The sequence below is a fragment of the Pseudochaenichthys georgianus genome, chromosome 14 (assembly GCF_902827115.2).
Source record: "Pseudochaenichthys georgianus chromosome 14, fPseGeo1.2, whole genome shotgun sequence".
Taxonomy (NCBI): Eukaryota; Metazoa; Chordata; class Actinopteri; order Perciformes; family Channichthyidae; genus Pseudochaenichthys; species Pseudochaenichthys georgianus.
The window spans coordinates 9,255,414-9,270,875 of NC_047516.1; the positions used below are offsets into that span (position 1 = coordinate 9,255,414).

At 48.4% G+C, this 15,462-nt stretch overlaps 1 long non-coding RNA gene across 1 annotated transcript; it reads right to left on the reverse strand.

The window, feature by feature from the left end:
* Positions 1–544: 544 nt before the first annotated feature.
* Positions 545–14,957, reverse strand: LOC117458979 (uncharacterized). The gene is made up of 5 exons (XR_004553466.2): positions 14,887–14,957; positions 14,089–14,232; positions 13,918–13,990; positions 13,447–13,596; positions 545–626 (listed from the first exon to the last, which is right to left on the reverse strand). It is a non-coding gene; the product is annotated as an uncharacterized lncRNA (long non-coding RNA).
* Positions 14,958–15,462: the final 505 nt, after the last annotated feature.

Genomic DNA, 15,462 nt, shown 5'->3' on the forward strand with positions numbered 1-15,462 from the left:
TGTCCGTCAGTCAGTCAGACTGACTGACGGACTCCCCCCCAAAACAAAAACTCTTCGGTTCTCCACGAATTACACAAGTCACCCAAATCAGCGTTACAAAAGCGGGAGGAGCCGGAAAATCCCCTATTAATGTATTGATTATAGCTCCGGGTCCGTATAGGTCGGCGTCTGGGTCCGGATCGCGGTCCGCCTGTTGCCGACCCCTGGTGTAGATGATCCAGCTTCGAGTTGGGCAAGAGCTCTGTACACTTGAACCGCCAGGTGATTAACTTGATTAGTTACAGCCTCCTGGAATTCTGCTTGGCGATCAGTGAGGTTACCAACTCCTCTGTTAATGAGACCAGCTGTGCAGCATGGTGAGCAAGCTCTGCTCTCTGTCCTTCGACATCCGCTTTAAATATTTGAGTCGGCTGAGTCCATGTTGTCCATGTTAGAACGGGGTACAAAAAATACTGGACTCAAATGCGACGACTCATATTTTAATGAGAAAAATAAAACAAAGTTTTAACAAAAAAAATCACTCTTGCGAGGACAAAACAAAACACTTGATTTCAAAGACACAAAACCCTCCTCTCTGGTAACTCTCCTCTCTGGTATCACGCTGGGTCTCTGGACATAGACGCACACTGAAACAAGACAAAAGGAGACAAGGACTATTTAAACATGAGGGAATTGGGAACAGGTGGAAACAATCAGGGGCGGGGCAGACGTTGACGATGGCGGAAAAACACCCAAAGTGAGGAAGTAACAGGGCCTGAAAAGACAAGAGGCAAGTACAAAATAAAACAGGAAATTGGAAAACGAGACATGACATGAAACATGGGAACTTGACTAAAGATGACAGACATAATGTTACGAATGGGTGAAGCAGGTAGGACTCAAATGCAGAATAATGAAAAGCGAGCTTTATTAAATAATAAAGCTGTGGCAAAAACAAGGCAGAATCCAAAATATCCAATAAAGCTGCACAAGGAACACAGACCGTGGAATAACATGGAGGGGAAACAATGAACCGACATGGAACACAGGGGAAGACTAGACTAAATACACAGAAGGGTAATCACAGAACAAGACACAGCTGGGCAGGGGAGGAGAAACACAAGGACAACAGGTGAACACAATCGGGTAATAAGGGAGGGAAACAGACAGAAAGCAGACGGGCAGGAAACGGGGGTGAACACTTTACACAATAAAACCCAAAGACAAGAAAAACACCAACACAGACAAAACTACAAACGTGACATAACATGAGAATCGTGACAGAACCCCCCCCTCAAGGGACGGATCCCAGACGTCCCAAAAAAAAAAAAAAAAAAAGGTCCAGCAGGGTGGGTGGAGGGGGACCGGAGGGAGGACACATAACTAGGGCCAAGAAAGGGTGGGTGGAGGGGGTCTGGAGGACGGGTCTCGGGCGGACGGCCCGGGGGAAATGCAGAGACCAAGGAGGGGGTCTCGGGCGGAAGGCCCAGGGGCAAGGCAGAGACCAAGGACGGGGTCTCGGGCGGAAGGCCACAGCACTCAGGGGGCCGAGCATGAGGGCGAAAGCAGCGGCAGGAAGAGTCAGGGGGCCGGGCCCGAGGACGAAGACCGCGGCACTCAGGGGGCCGGGCTCGAGGGCTAAGACCGCGACTCTCAGGGGGGCGGGCTCGAGGGCGAAGAACGAGGCTCTCAGGGGGCCGGGCTCGAGGGCGAAGAACAGACAGCTCCGGAGGCCGGGCAGAACCCGGTGTCGGCCGAACAGGAACCGGAGCCAGTGGGACAGGCTTCGGCAGGATCCCCCACGGAAGAGGACCAGGAGTTGGCAGGACCCCCGGTGAGACAGGTGATGGTGGGGCCTCCAACGGAACAGGACAAGGGGTTGGCGGGACCCCCAGAGGAACAGGACATAGGATTGGCAGGACCCCCGGCAGGAGAGCAGTCGGCGGGACCTCCAACGGCACAGGACATAGGGTTGGCAGGACCCCCGGCAGAAGAGCAGTCGGCGGGGCCTCCAACGGGACAGGATAAGGAGCTGGCAGGACCCCCGGCAGAAGAGCAGTCGGCGGGGCCTCCAACGGCACAGGATAAGGAGCTGGCAGGACCCCCGGCAGGAGAGTAGTCGGCGGGACCTCCAACGGGACAGGATAAGGAGCTGGCAGGACCCCCGGCAGAAGAGCAGTCGGCGGGGCCTCCAACGGCACAGGACAAAGGGTTGGCAGGACCCCCGGCAGGAGAGCAGTCGGTGGGACCTCCAACGAGATGGGACAAGGAGCTGGCAGGACCCCCGGCAGGAGAGCAGACGGCGGGACCTCCAACGGGACAGACATACGATTGGTAGGACCCCCGGCAGAGGAGTAGTCGACGGGGCCTCCAACGGGACAGGACATGGAGTTGGCAGGACCCCCAGCGGAACCTCCAACAGACCAGGACATTGGGTAGGGACTTGAGACGTGACTCGAGAGGGGAACTAGAAACGGAACTCCAGAGGGGACTAGAGGAGGAACAAGAGGAGGGACTAGAGGAGGGAACTCGAGAGGGGACTTGAGAGGGGAACTAGAGAGGGGACTCGAGGAGGGACTAGAGGAGGGACCTCGAGAGGGAACTCGAGAGGGGACTCGAGAAGTGACTAGAGGAGGGACTAGAGATGGGACTAGGGAATTGACTAGAGGCGGGACTTGAGTAGGGACTAGAGATGGAACTCGAGAGGTGACTCGAGAGGGGACTGGAGAGGGGACTCGAGAGGGGACTAGAGAAGGGACTAGAGAAGGGACTTGGGAAGGGACTTGGGAAGGGACTTGAGTAGTGACTAGAGAAGTGACTAGAGGTGGGACTGGAGAAGGGACTAGGAAAGTGACCTGAGGAGGGACTAGGGAAGGGACTAGAGAAGGGACTAGGAAAGTGACCTGAGGAGGGACTAGGGAAGGGACTAGAGAAGGGACTAGAGGAGGGATTATGGCAGCTGGGACCAGGACTGGGGCCGGAACCATGGCTGCTGGGGCCAGAACTGGGGCTGTAACCATGGTTGCTGAGGCCGGAACCAGGGCCGGAACCATGGCTGCTGGGACCGGCACTGGAGCCGGAGCCGCTGGAGTATGGGCTGGAATCCTGGCCTTGCATCTTCCAGAGACCTTTTGGAGGCTCCGTGGACCTCCAAACGCCAGACGGGTTCCTGAGAAAAGGTCTGAGGTTGGAACTGGAGCCGCTGGAACCGGAACCGAGGCCTGGACCATGGCTGTGTGGGCCAGGTAATCGAGCAAGGAAACATAGCTCTGCGGGCCGGTACTGGTGCATGGATCCATGGCTGTGGAAACCGGAACTGAAGCCCGGATCATGGCTGTTGGAGCACGGGCTGGAATCCTGGCCCTGCGTCTCCTAGAGGCTCTTTGGAGACTCCGTGGACCTCCAACAGGACCGTAGTCGGATCCGAGGAAAGGGTTAGATGCGTCGGACCAGTCCTCAGGACAACTTGTGAAAAGCTGTAACCACTCCGGCAACGAACTCCTCAACCAAGGCATTTCGGCCACCTCCATTCGTGCCCTCTCGAGAATAGCCTCTTTGTCCTTTCTAGAAGAAGTTCCTTTCCACTCGGCATGATAACATTGAAGGGAAAAGTCTAGATCGAACAGATCTAACTCAAAATCTTCCATATCCACTGGGTCCATTTTTGGTCGGTTCATTCTGTTACGAATGGGTGAAGCAGGTAGGACTCAAATGCAGAATAATGAAAAGCGAGCTTTATTAAATAATAAAGCTGTGGCAAAAACAAGGCAGAATCCAAAATATCCAATAAAGCTGCACAAGGAACACAGACCGTGAAATAACATGGAGGGGAAACAATGAACCGACATGGAGCACAGGGGAAGACTAGACTAAATACACAGAAGGGTAATCACAGAACAAGACACAGCTGGGCAGGGGAGGAGAAACACAAGGACAACAGGTGAACACAATCGGGTAATCAGGGAGGGAAACAGACAGAAAGCAGACAGGCAGGAAACGGGGGTGAACACTTTACACAATAAAACCCAAAGACAAGAAAAACACCAACACAGACAAAACTACAAACGTGACATAACATGAGAATCGTGACACATAAAATAGACAGACAAGACGACAAGTAACATGAAAACCTGACTCTACATAGAAACCTCACTAGACTTGGAATTACATACCTGACTAAACATGAAATGACAGACATAAAACAAACACAACTAACACAATTGCCAAGACACCACATCCAAGTCTTGAGAGTATTGCATTTCAGGTCAGCAATTTCACTAAGGTAATTATAGTCAAGTATCAACTCAATATACTATTCTGTTTTGTGAATTCTGTACTTTTTACTCAACTACATTTGACTGATTCTAACATCCAAGCTTTTTATTTTAAAATGTGTGTTTCATGAGTGGCAGGGCTATTTTCACAGTTTAGGATTTGATGCTTTTAATTGTTGCAAATGCATTTTCTTCTTTTTCCAAGATTGACGATACAATGTCTAGGAAAGACAAGAAATACAACTTTTCAGTTATTGTGAGCAGCTGCAATATGTTCTCCATTACAGTGCTGTGCTCAATGCTGTGGTATGTCTACAATCTTCTCTTTAACTCAAAAAATCACTCTACAAAACAATGTAAATATTACAGATCCATCCCAAATGTGTGTCTCCCATCCTATGTGTACTCAATTTGTTGTCTTGAATGTCTCTGCAGGATTGTTGTCACCATTGGCTACTACGCTTTAGTCCTCAACACTTCAAACCTGCATGGCGACCGTTTTTTAAACTGCTTCCTGTCTGGCTTAGTAGAAGTGCCAGCTTACATAATAGCCTTGTTACTGCTCCAATACTGCTCCACACTGAAATAAAAGGCCGTTGGATTAACATGATTTTAATATGGAAACCGGTTGCACACATTAAAAACATGTGTACTCAAAACTATTCCATTATGTTAAAGACACACAACTATGTTATGTCAAAGAAACATGAAATTGTTATGTTCATTTGAATATTTCCTTTAATATAGGTATATTCATTTACCCTATGTTTAACCAACATGACTTTTTTATGTTCATTTTAGGCTTTTAATATGCTCAGTATATTTAACTTGTACCTGTTAAAGCAACATGATTTCTTTATTTAAGCTTCACTCTAAAAAGTCTGTTGGACTTAAGTAATAAAAAACATGGAGATCGGTTGCACATATTAAAATCATGTGTACTCAAAACTATTCCATTATGTTAGAGACACACAACTATGTTATGTCAAAGAAACATGAAATTGTTATGATAATGTGAATATTTCCTTTAATATAGGTATATTCATTTACCCTATGTTTAACCAACATGACTTTTAATGTTCATTTTAGGCTTTTAATATACTCAGTCAGTATATTTCATTTGTACCTGTTAAAGCCACATTAATGTTTTGTTTAAAATACATGCTATAGTTTTCTGTTTAATCTACCTAGTGCTCAAGGGGTACATAAGATTATTTATTTCATGTGAATAGAGGCATGTCATACATTCTTCTACAGGATCCATCCTAATCTCTTATATCTACAGCATTTATCATAACATTTTAAAACAAATAGTCAATAAAGACAAACACATTTCTTTGAACAACATTCATGTATTTTTCTCCAATACTGGGGTTACCTACTGTAACCCAGCTTCTATGAGTAAATGGCGCAGCCCTCTAAGGCTATCGCTATTGGGTTATCCCTCTGCGCCCCCGCGCAGCATTGAAACACTTGTATTCCACGCCCACCCGCTAGGTGGGCCCCACCCTCGGGCCTCCTTCCGGTATAAATAGGAAGGTGGCCCGGCAATCTGCTCCCATACAATATAACTTTTCTTCAGCTATTCGTAGAGCCAGTGGGGCCCAGCGCTTAGAGGGCTGCGCCATTACTCATAGAAGCTGGGTTACAGTAGGTAACCCCAGGGCTATTTCGTATATGGCTTCGCCCTCTAAGGCTATCGCTATTGGGTTAAGGGCGAAGCATGATGTAGTCTGCGCCCCACTGGGTCCGCCCGGCACTAGAAGCACAGACACACCTGCTCAATAACACCCCCTGCCTGTTGTGCCATGCGTAATGGCGCATCACCGTCCCTGGAACATAGCAAAACATGCCTATCTTCCCGACGGGGTGAAGGCTGGGAACAATACATACCGGCCGCTGTGAGAAAGTAGAGACGAAGGTCCCACCTTATCCTGCGATCATAGAGGGGGAACAGCTGCTCTCGGCGCCATGCCGCCGTGCGCGCCACATAGCAGACCTGTGCGCGCACCGGACAGAGGAGATGAGATGTGGCTTCTTCCTCCGTTTTATGAGGAGGCGGAAAAAACCCGTCCAGGGTGATCACTCTTGACCTAAAAGAGCTTGTGATGACCTTTGGCATAAAGGCTGGGTTAGGGCGTAACACAGCCGAACTGCCATCCCCTTGGATCCGGAGGCATGACGGGGCCACAGAGAGAGCCGATAAATCACTCACCCTTTTCGCCGATGTTAGAGCCAAAAGCAGTACTACTTTGGCTGATAACATGTTGAGGGGAACCTGCTCTAAAGGTTCAAATGGGGCTTTGCTTAGTGCTCGTAACACCAAAGCCAAATCCCACTGAGGCGCCAGTGCGCGTGACACCGGTCTGAGTCTTCGTACCCCTTGCAGAAACCGTTTCATCAGGGCGTGACTGAACAACGTCCCTGCTCCGAAACCCACGTGACAAGATGATATGGCAGCCGCATATACCTTGTTTGTGCTGAACGCCAAATTCCTGTCCAACAACAGCTAGAGGAATGACAGCACGTGAGGCAGGGGGCACGTGATGGGGTCCAGGCTTCTTTCTACACACCAACGCTGGAACGCTGCCCACTTGGCTGTGTAGGACGCTCTGGTAGACGCGGCCCTGGCTCCCTGAATGGTGCGTACAACATCTTGAGAGAGACCCCACCTCTCTAAGTGTTCCCGCTCAGGGGCCATGCTCATAAGGGCTGGCCTATCACTGGGTGACTGTAGATCGCTCCCTCCACCTGTGAGAGAGCGTCCCCCCGCCACGGGATCTCCCATGGCCTGCCTGACAGCGTACGCTGTAGGCATGGAAACCAGGAAGCTCCCGTGCGTTCCGGGGCAATTAGGATCACTGACAGCCGCTCCTCCTGTACCCGGTCCAGGAGCCGAGGAATCAGCGGGACTGGTGGGAAGGCGTACAGCCGTCCCCTGGGCCATGGTCGATGTGCGAATGCGTCCACCCCCAGAGGGGGGTGGTCCCGCGCTGACAGGGAGAACCAGAGTGCGCATTGCGCGTTCCCACGTGCGGCGAATAGATCCACCTCCGCCCTCCCGAACTGGCTCCAAACCTGGGCGATCAGCTCGGGATGGAGGCTCCAGTCCCCCTGGCGAGGACCTCCTCGGGACATGAGGTCTGCCCCTTTGTTCAGCTCTCCGGGCACATACAGTGCTCTGATGGAGAGCACGTGTGCGCGCGCCCAGATCAACAGCCGCCTGGCTGTGTTCAGGAGCTGCGCTGAGCGTACACTTCCCTGGCGATTGATGTAGGCCGCCGCGGCTCTGTTGTCTGTGCGAATCATCACATGCTGATTCCGCAGCAACGGGGCAAAATGTTGAATTACTCTCCGTACGGAGATTAATTCCAGCACATTTATGTGGAAAGACATGTGAGCCGGCCACTGTCCTCCCACTGCCTGCGTCATGCACGTTCCTCCCCACCCTGAGAGCGATGCGTCTGTGAACACCGAGGTGTGTGACATAACTCTGCCCAGGGCTACCCCCTCTGACAGGACGTGGGGACTTTTCCAGTAGATTAAGTCTGAACCCATGGACAGAGGGATGACCACCATGCGCCTCTTCTGTCGTACGGGGTCAATGCACAGGCTGATGAACCACCTCTGCAGTCTCCTCATGTGCAGGAGACCCAGGGGAATCACCCCGTGACCTGCTGCCATCATGCCGAGCAGCCGCATCACGGAGAGTGACGTCACCACGCTGCGGGGTGTGACATGTTGAAGGAGAGCTGTCAGCTTCTCCACTCTCTGCCGTGAGAGTCGTGCTCTCATGCGGGCTGAGTTTAATTCCACCCCCAGGTCAATAATACTCTCGGAGGGAAGAGGACAGCTCTTTTTCCAGTTCATTATGAAACCCAGCTTTGACAGATGCGATATGAGTTGTACCGTCTGTAAAGCTGCTTCCTCCCTGGAGCGAGCCAGCAGCAGCAGGTCGTCCAGGTAAAATAGTACTCTCATCCCTCCTCTGTGTAGCGGCCGTAGCGCCGTCTCTACACACTTTGAAAAAGTGCGAGGAGCCAGGGAATAACCGAACGACAGACGGTTGTACTGGTACGATATTCCCTGGAATGAAAACCGCAGGAATTTCCTGTGTTGCGGGATGATGGGTACATGGAAGTATGCATCCTTTACTGTAGGTCTATAGAGGTGAACCAGTCTCCCTGGTGAATACCTTTTTGACTGTCAGCATGTCGTCACCTTCTTAAACTAATGGCCTAAGTCATATTTGAAAGTTTTTCAAAAAACTGAACCAAATATAGAATATATGATATATATTAATTATTTCACACAAAAAGGTTATGACAATATATGACTATTGATGTACAAATAACACTGTCTGTCAATTGTGTAAAATAAGAGGATTAGATGACTTAGGCTAATTTACGAACATGTTGTTGTGACTTAGGCAATTTAAAACCTGACTTAGGCCTTATTACTTCTGGAGTAAGTGACTTAGGCAAAACAGTGCACTTCTCTTTTCCGCATTACTGTGACAGACCATGGGGCTGGGTCGGCCACTAATAGTTTCAAATGCTAGAAGAGCATACAGAGACTCAGAAAAGAGAGGGCAGTTTGGACGTTGTTGGCCCTTTAATTCAATATAGCAAACTCAAAAGGTACAACTTAAATCTCAGCTAAATAAAACAAAAGGCAAGTAAATGAAACCCTGAGGAGGCATGTGCCTCTCCTCACTACTCCCTCCAGCTCTTCTTTGCTGTGTTTTTAATTGCAGCTAACCCTTTTCCATTTAAAGGTCCCATGTCATGGCCATTTCGACTGATCATAATTCCATTGTTGAGGTCTACTAGAATATATTTACATTGTTCCAAACTCACATTGGTTTCTCAAACAGCATCTCTGTATAGTCTGTGTATTCACTCTCTGTCCTACACGGCTTGTTGGAGCTCCTGCCCCCCCCCCTCCCTATGAGCCCACTGTGCTCTGATTGGTCAGCTCGCCCACTCTGTTCTGATGAGTCCACCACCGTTACAGCGGAACATCAGTGATTATGTGTTACAATGGCGTTTGTTAGCAACCAGGAAATGACACCAGTAATGACAAACAGATGAGAATGCTGCATGCGGTCTGGGTGCTGTGTTGGCAAGACGTTGCCGGGCTCGCTGATCCGCCTTTTGAGGCTTGAGGAGCGGACAGTGTGAGCTCGATTACTGGTGTCGTTTCCTGGTTGCTGCATGGGGTCTGCGAGATACCACGGCACTCAGCCTGAGCACACACACGTGAGTGTGTGGCGAACTGTGAGTGGAGATCCACGCAGCTGCGGCTGAGTGTGTCGGCAAAACTCAGCGGAACATCTTCATGGAGCTACATTAGCTATATAACTACACAACATTTATAGCCTAGCCTATAGTATAGTAAACATCACTTGCCCATTAGGGGACAAGCCCTGAACCATGAAAATAACTTAATTTATCTGTTAGTTTTTTCTTTTTCTTGAAGCAGCCATTTTGTAAAGCTTGTAAAATTGCCTAAGTCACAAGACAATGTGACTTAAGCAATTCTCTTTTTTAAATATATGGCCTCAGTCACACTCTTGACATAGGCCATTATACTATCAGGGTAGGAACAGCACTATCCTTTCAATAAGGATGTAGGCAATTTTACCAGAGGTGGCCAGCATCAAGAAGAGATGATTTAGGCAAAAAAAACATTTTCTCCAAAATATGACTTAGGCCATTAGTTTAAGAAGGTGACGATGTGAAAAGGTCTCTTCATTATTGCCTTGTTGAAAGCTGACAGGTCGAGGATGGGTCTCATTCCCCCGTCTTTTTCGGGATAGGAAAATAGCGGGAGTAATACCCCTGATTTTCTTCCTCCTGGGGAACCCTGGAAATAGCCTCTTTCAACAGGAGTTCCTGTAGCTCTGCTTGGAGCGCAAGACACTGTTCTCTGGATGACAGGCGTGTCACCTGTATCCCGTTGAACTGTGGGGGGGGGGAGGCGATCTGCAGGGTGTACCCTCTGCTGATCAGCCTGCTCATCCATCTGTCCATCAGACACACGCGCTGCCACTCCGAGAAACACTCTGAGAGCGGGCGCACATGCTCGAGATGTGTTGTGGTTGTCATGACGACGAGCCACGCCAAAGCCCTCGCCGCCGCTGCCCGTGAGGCAACCCAAGGTGGGCCTAGAGCGAAAGGGCTGTGAGGAAACCTCCACACGCTGCATTTCACTCAGCCTCTCATCATGACGCGCGTACACGCTCAGAGGATGGATGGGGGTGTGTGCAGTGATATCCACATGAGGCGTTACCACGGCGCTCATGGGCTTATTGTACCGTGTGTAGGTGGCATATCTCGGACAGAGGAATGCCGCGAGGTCTGTGGTTTAATAATCGAAAAGTCATAACCATCAGGCCTCTGCAGCGACTCCTGCTGCCTACTAATCAACAGATTGGAGGCAGCTGGTGTAGTTACTGTGCTCTGCCGCTTATTAATCGATAGATTAAATAGTGCAGGCTTTTGTAACGAACTCAGCTGGCTATTAACCGATAGGTCATAGGCAGCTGGTTCACCCAGGGTGGAGGATATGTGAAATACATTTGTAACTGATGACTCAGACAACATGTTGGGAAATAATCTTTTTTTATTTCCTTCACACTCCCCCCAAACCGTCAAGGCCGGCTTTTGTGAGTACCTCACTCCCTTCTTACCCCCCCTCTCTGGTGGGGGGCCGGAGGCGCGGGACGGTGCCCTGGAGGCGCGGGACGGTGCCCTGGAGGCGCGGGACGGTGCCCTGGAGGCGCGGGACGGTGCCCTGGAGGCACGGGACGAGTTGGTCAGCAACGCGATGTTATTCGCTGCTGCCGATGCCTGGAACGCACACTGGTGCGCCCGGTCAGCCTGGCGGGCGACATACTGGTCTTTGGGGGTGGCCAACATAGGGCGTCGTCCGGCGACCAAGTTGGCCTGCCTAACCCCGAAAAACACCGTTAAGCTCGGTTCCAGAGCGGGTGTGGTTGGAAAAACCTCGTCCGTGAACCCCTCCACCTTAGTGAAGGGAACAAAGGTGGCCACCGGAGCCCTTAAGGTCCTCGGGTTCGCCGCTGCCCCTTCCTGGTAACGCCTAATGGCGGGGAAGCGCGGCCAGATCGGGTCACTCCTGCCCGTCTGCACCCGGGAAAATACTCCGGCCATGTCATCCAGAGCCACCCTCTCCCGTCCTCGGGGAACGGGGAGGCCTCTGCATGCTGCTGCTTTACCGATTATCTCCGGCAGCTCCAGCATAATGCCACCCAACGCCGGTAGCGCCGTGGACACGGAGAAGGGGACCACGTGCTCGGCCGCCACCTCTGACTCTCGCTCCGACCCCGTCTCCCCCGTCCGGGGAAGAGGGGGAAGGGGAGAGCCGCATGGCGAGCCATGGAGGGAGACGGGGTAGGAGTCGTCCGACTCCTGCCCCCCACTCGCCTCCAGAAACAGGTTGTTGTCCCTGTTCTGGATGGGCCAGTCGTCCTCCTCACCCGCAGCAGCTAGAGCGTCCGCCCTTTGCTTCCTGTCGGATGATGGGAGACGAACACAGTGAGAACATGCGATCTGCTGGCTGAGAGCCGCGTCCGCGTGCTCTGGCCCCAGGCAGTGCTGCGCGGGGGCGCAGAGGGATAACCCAATAGCAATAGCCTTAGAGGGCGAAGCCATATACGAAATAGAACAATATTAACAACCACCACACATCCAGGTGAGCTTTTGGTTTTTCCATCATGCACTGAAAAAAAGGGGAAAGTGGGGTTGTTCAATTTGCAAATATGCATTTAATATATGAAACATAATTTATTCATGTTTCTCGTCAAAACATGAATCAATCATGTAGAACTATGTTATACTTGAGGGGTGTACGTTCTATAAGTCTCAATCATGTTAAGAAATAATAAAAAACGTATGTTTGTCTCTGTAACTCCGCCCACTGAGCCCATATGTCAGCAGCTTGCTCCGCAGCCGATTACTCAGCTTCTAATTATTATTTACAAATATTTTATTCACAAATTAATATGGTCAGACTCAGACCCGTACTTTAATAGTTTCGTAATTGAACCTGAACAATATGTAAGGGATAATGTGCTGCGACGCGGTCATTATGGGGAAAAGAACACCGACAGGCTGATCAGGAGCCCGACGCGAAGCGGAGGGATCTAGATCGGCATGAAGGTGTTTGTCCTCAAGCTCTGTGATTGGATGTTGGAGTGGCAGTGTGATTGGATGTTGGAGTGGCAGTGTGATTGGATGTTGGAGTGGCAGTGTGATTGGATGTTGGAGTGGCAGTGCGCAAAGTTTACGCCGAGCGACAAACAGCATTTTGAAATGGAATGTCCACCACGCAATGCAGTGTTAAGGAGTCGTGGTGGAGTCACGCATTCTGGTGAGATCAGGTTGTTTCTGCCCGTTACTTCTCCGCTGTTTTCTTGTCCCTCTTGTCTTTTTCTTTTCTTCACTGGGGACTCATCAGCCACTAACCATTCCTCCAAATTACTGTGCTCTCCAAATATATTAAAATTAATGTTAAAATCCTCCATGTTGCTATCACACGACAGTGGAAAACTAAAGACAATCAGACAGTTTGCTTGCTTTTCAAACTGTTACATTTGAAAAACAGTTAGAGCTTCTTTTGTCAGTTTGAAAAGCCAACGGTAGGAACTGCTTTAGTTTTTGCGGAGCTTTTTGATTACAGATTTGAAAACATCGCTCCTTGCTTTAAAAGTAGCACAATTCATGATGTCAAACCTTGGAAAGTATTTAGATATCCCTGCCCTAATGACAAAGTAACTGTTTGATGTCTATGTCTGGACCGCTGCGTAAAAAGGAGGGTTTCTGTAACCCTAACCCTAACACATGACCCAAGGAAAAACACACATTTCTGAAACATGCAAATCAAGCAAAAAGCATGAGCAAAGGAAGTGCAAGACAGTTGTATTGATGAAAGTCCAGTATGAATGCTGTAAAAGTGCACAATGGTCCGTGGCAACAGCTCACTCAAACAGTTTGTTTTTAAACGCTTGGGCTTTCTTGGAGAGCATGTTGCCGTCTAGCTCCATTAACATTTTCTGGAGCACTTCGAACGTGCACTTCAGTTTAGGAGGGTCGTTCAGGTTCATTGCATACATTAGTCCAAATAACATGGTAGCAGCTAATGCAATGTTGTCCACATCAGTTAGTACCTGTTGGCCTTCCAGGACAATCTGTCCTCTGGTCTCATCTGTCCTCTGGTCTCATCTGTCCTCTGGTCTCATGGTGGAATTGTGTTTGACGGCATAAAGTCCCACTGTAATCCCCTCAATAGACCGCAGAATGACGTCTTCATCTTCTGTCTGCAGAGCGCACAGTCACAAAAGGAACAGAGTGAGATCTAACAAATCAATACATATATATACCCATTACTAAGTCCCTGTGTTTAACAAGTACATTTGGTCAGATTTCAGTACTTTTAAGCCTCCTTGTTATCTGATATAGTCCTGTCTGACCTGATAAAAAATGTTTCATTTCCTGTATCTGTTTTAAATTAAAAGCCCTCTAGCTTTTCAGTGTAGTCTGGCTATTAAACAAAAAACAGGGATGTTCACATACTTTTGGCTATATATATTTTAACGCCCAACAAAAAAATCAAAAGGTCAAATATTACTTCTACTGACCACAAACTCTCTCATTGAGGTACACACACAGCCCCTTGAGAAGACAATCCCGGAATAAATCGACATCATCAACCTAAGTGAAGGGGAATAAGAAAAGAAAGAATCTGTTTTGCTCAATGAAATGTGTACACTATTGACTCGATGTATAATTTCCTTAAAATGAATTCTTACTTGAGTCATGTTTGACATAATACAGTTTAGACGCTGGCCTATCTGTCCTCCTCTCTTCTCAAAAACCTTCAGAAGTTTGTCAGATAGCACATCCAGCTGAGAGAGAACTCTTGATTGGAGGGGCAGGGTTGTTATGCGCTTAAACTCCGCATTTATCAAAGAAAACAAAATATCATAGTCATGAAAATCATGAAATCATTTCATTTTCTAATGATGTTATGATTGTAGTTGTGTGCTTGCCTCAAAACGATGCAGAGAAACTAGTCCATGCATTTGTTACTTCAAGGCTAGCTTATTGTAACTCTTTATTATCAGGGTGTACCAAAAACTCAGTTAAGTTGCTTCAGCTGATTCAAAATGTATTGACCAGAGCACGGACAAGGGACCACATTACTCCTGTTTTGGCTCCATAGTGAGAATAACTTTTTATATCAAGTGCGAACAACCAGGTTAGACTACATTACATTTCATTTAGTTTACATTTTTTTCCAAAGCGACTTAAAATAAGTATTACTGTAATATAAGACTACATATAAGAAACACCCTTATAGCCATTTCAACAAACAAAACATTATCACTTTTGTGAAGGAGGATTTATCACAGAATGTTTGGCTTTTGCCTCTTTCTGAATAACGTTTGCCTAATAAATCAGAAAATGTGTATATCCCTGCAATGTTTGCAGTATGTAAATGTTATGAATAAATATTCAGAAATTATCAGACTAATACCAGTTTTCAATTCGTTAAAGGTCAAGTTTAAGTTAGTCAAGTAAATCACACAAAACATTTGAATACTCACCATTTACTACAGAGCCTTTGGAACAATGTTCAAAGGAAGGCTGAGGTCAATCTTCTCCACACCAATTACCTATCACAGAAAAACATATTTGAAATTATTTCATTATTCACACACAAATACAAAAAATGTCTGCTCCTTAAAGGCGACATTTACCATTTAATTATGTATCTTTAGGTTAATATGAACCGACTTCTGCCGAGATGGGCGCCTCCAGTGTAAAAAGCTACAGTAGCCTATACTAATGCAATGAGTACAACTTTGTACGGAGCCATACACATCAGCATTGCGAGCTCATTTCCATTGACGTACACTACTGCAGCAGTGCGCACCGCTCGTCATGTGACGAGAAACAACCAATCACAACCGAGAAACATCTCAACTTCCGTAAAAACAAGTGTACGGCAAATATGGAAGATAAATTAATTTCACAGCGGGTGGATCGTCACCCTTACTTGATCTGTCCGGCATGTCCCCATATTAATGGTATGTGCACCGCTGCTAAAATGTAACACAATCATTAATATCCTCCACTCTCCAGTATCAAGTATCACTTTCCGGGACACACCCTGCAGATTA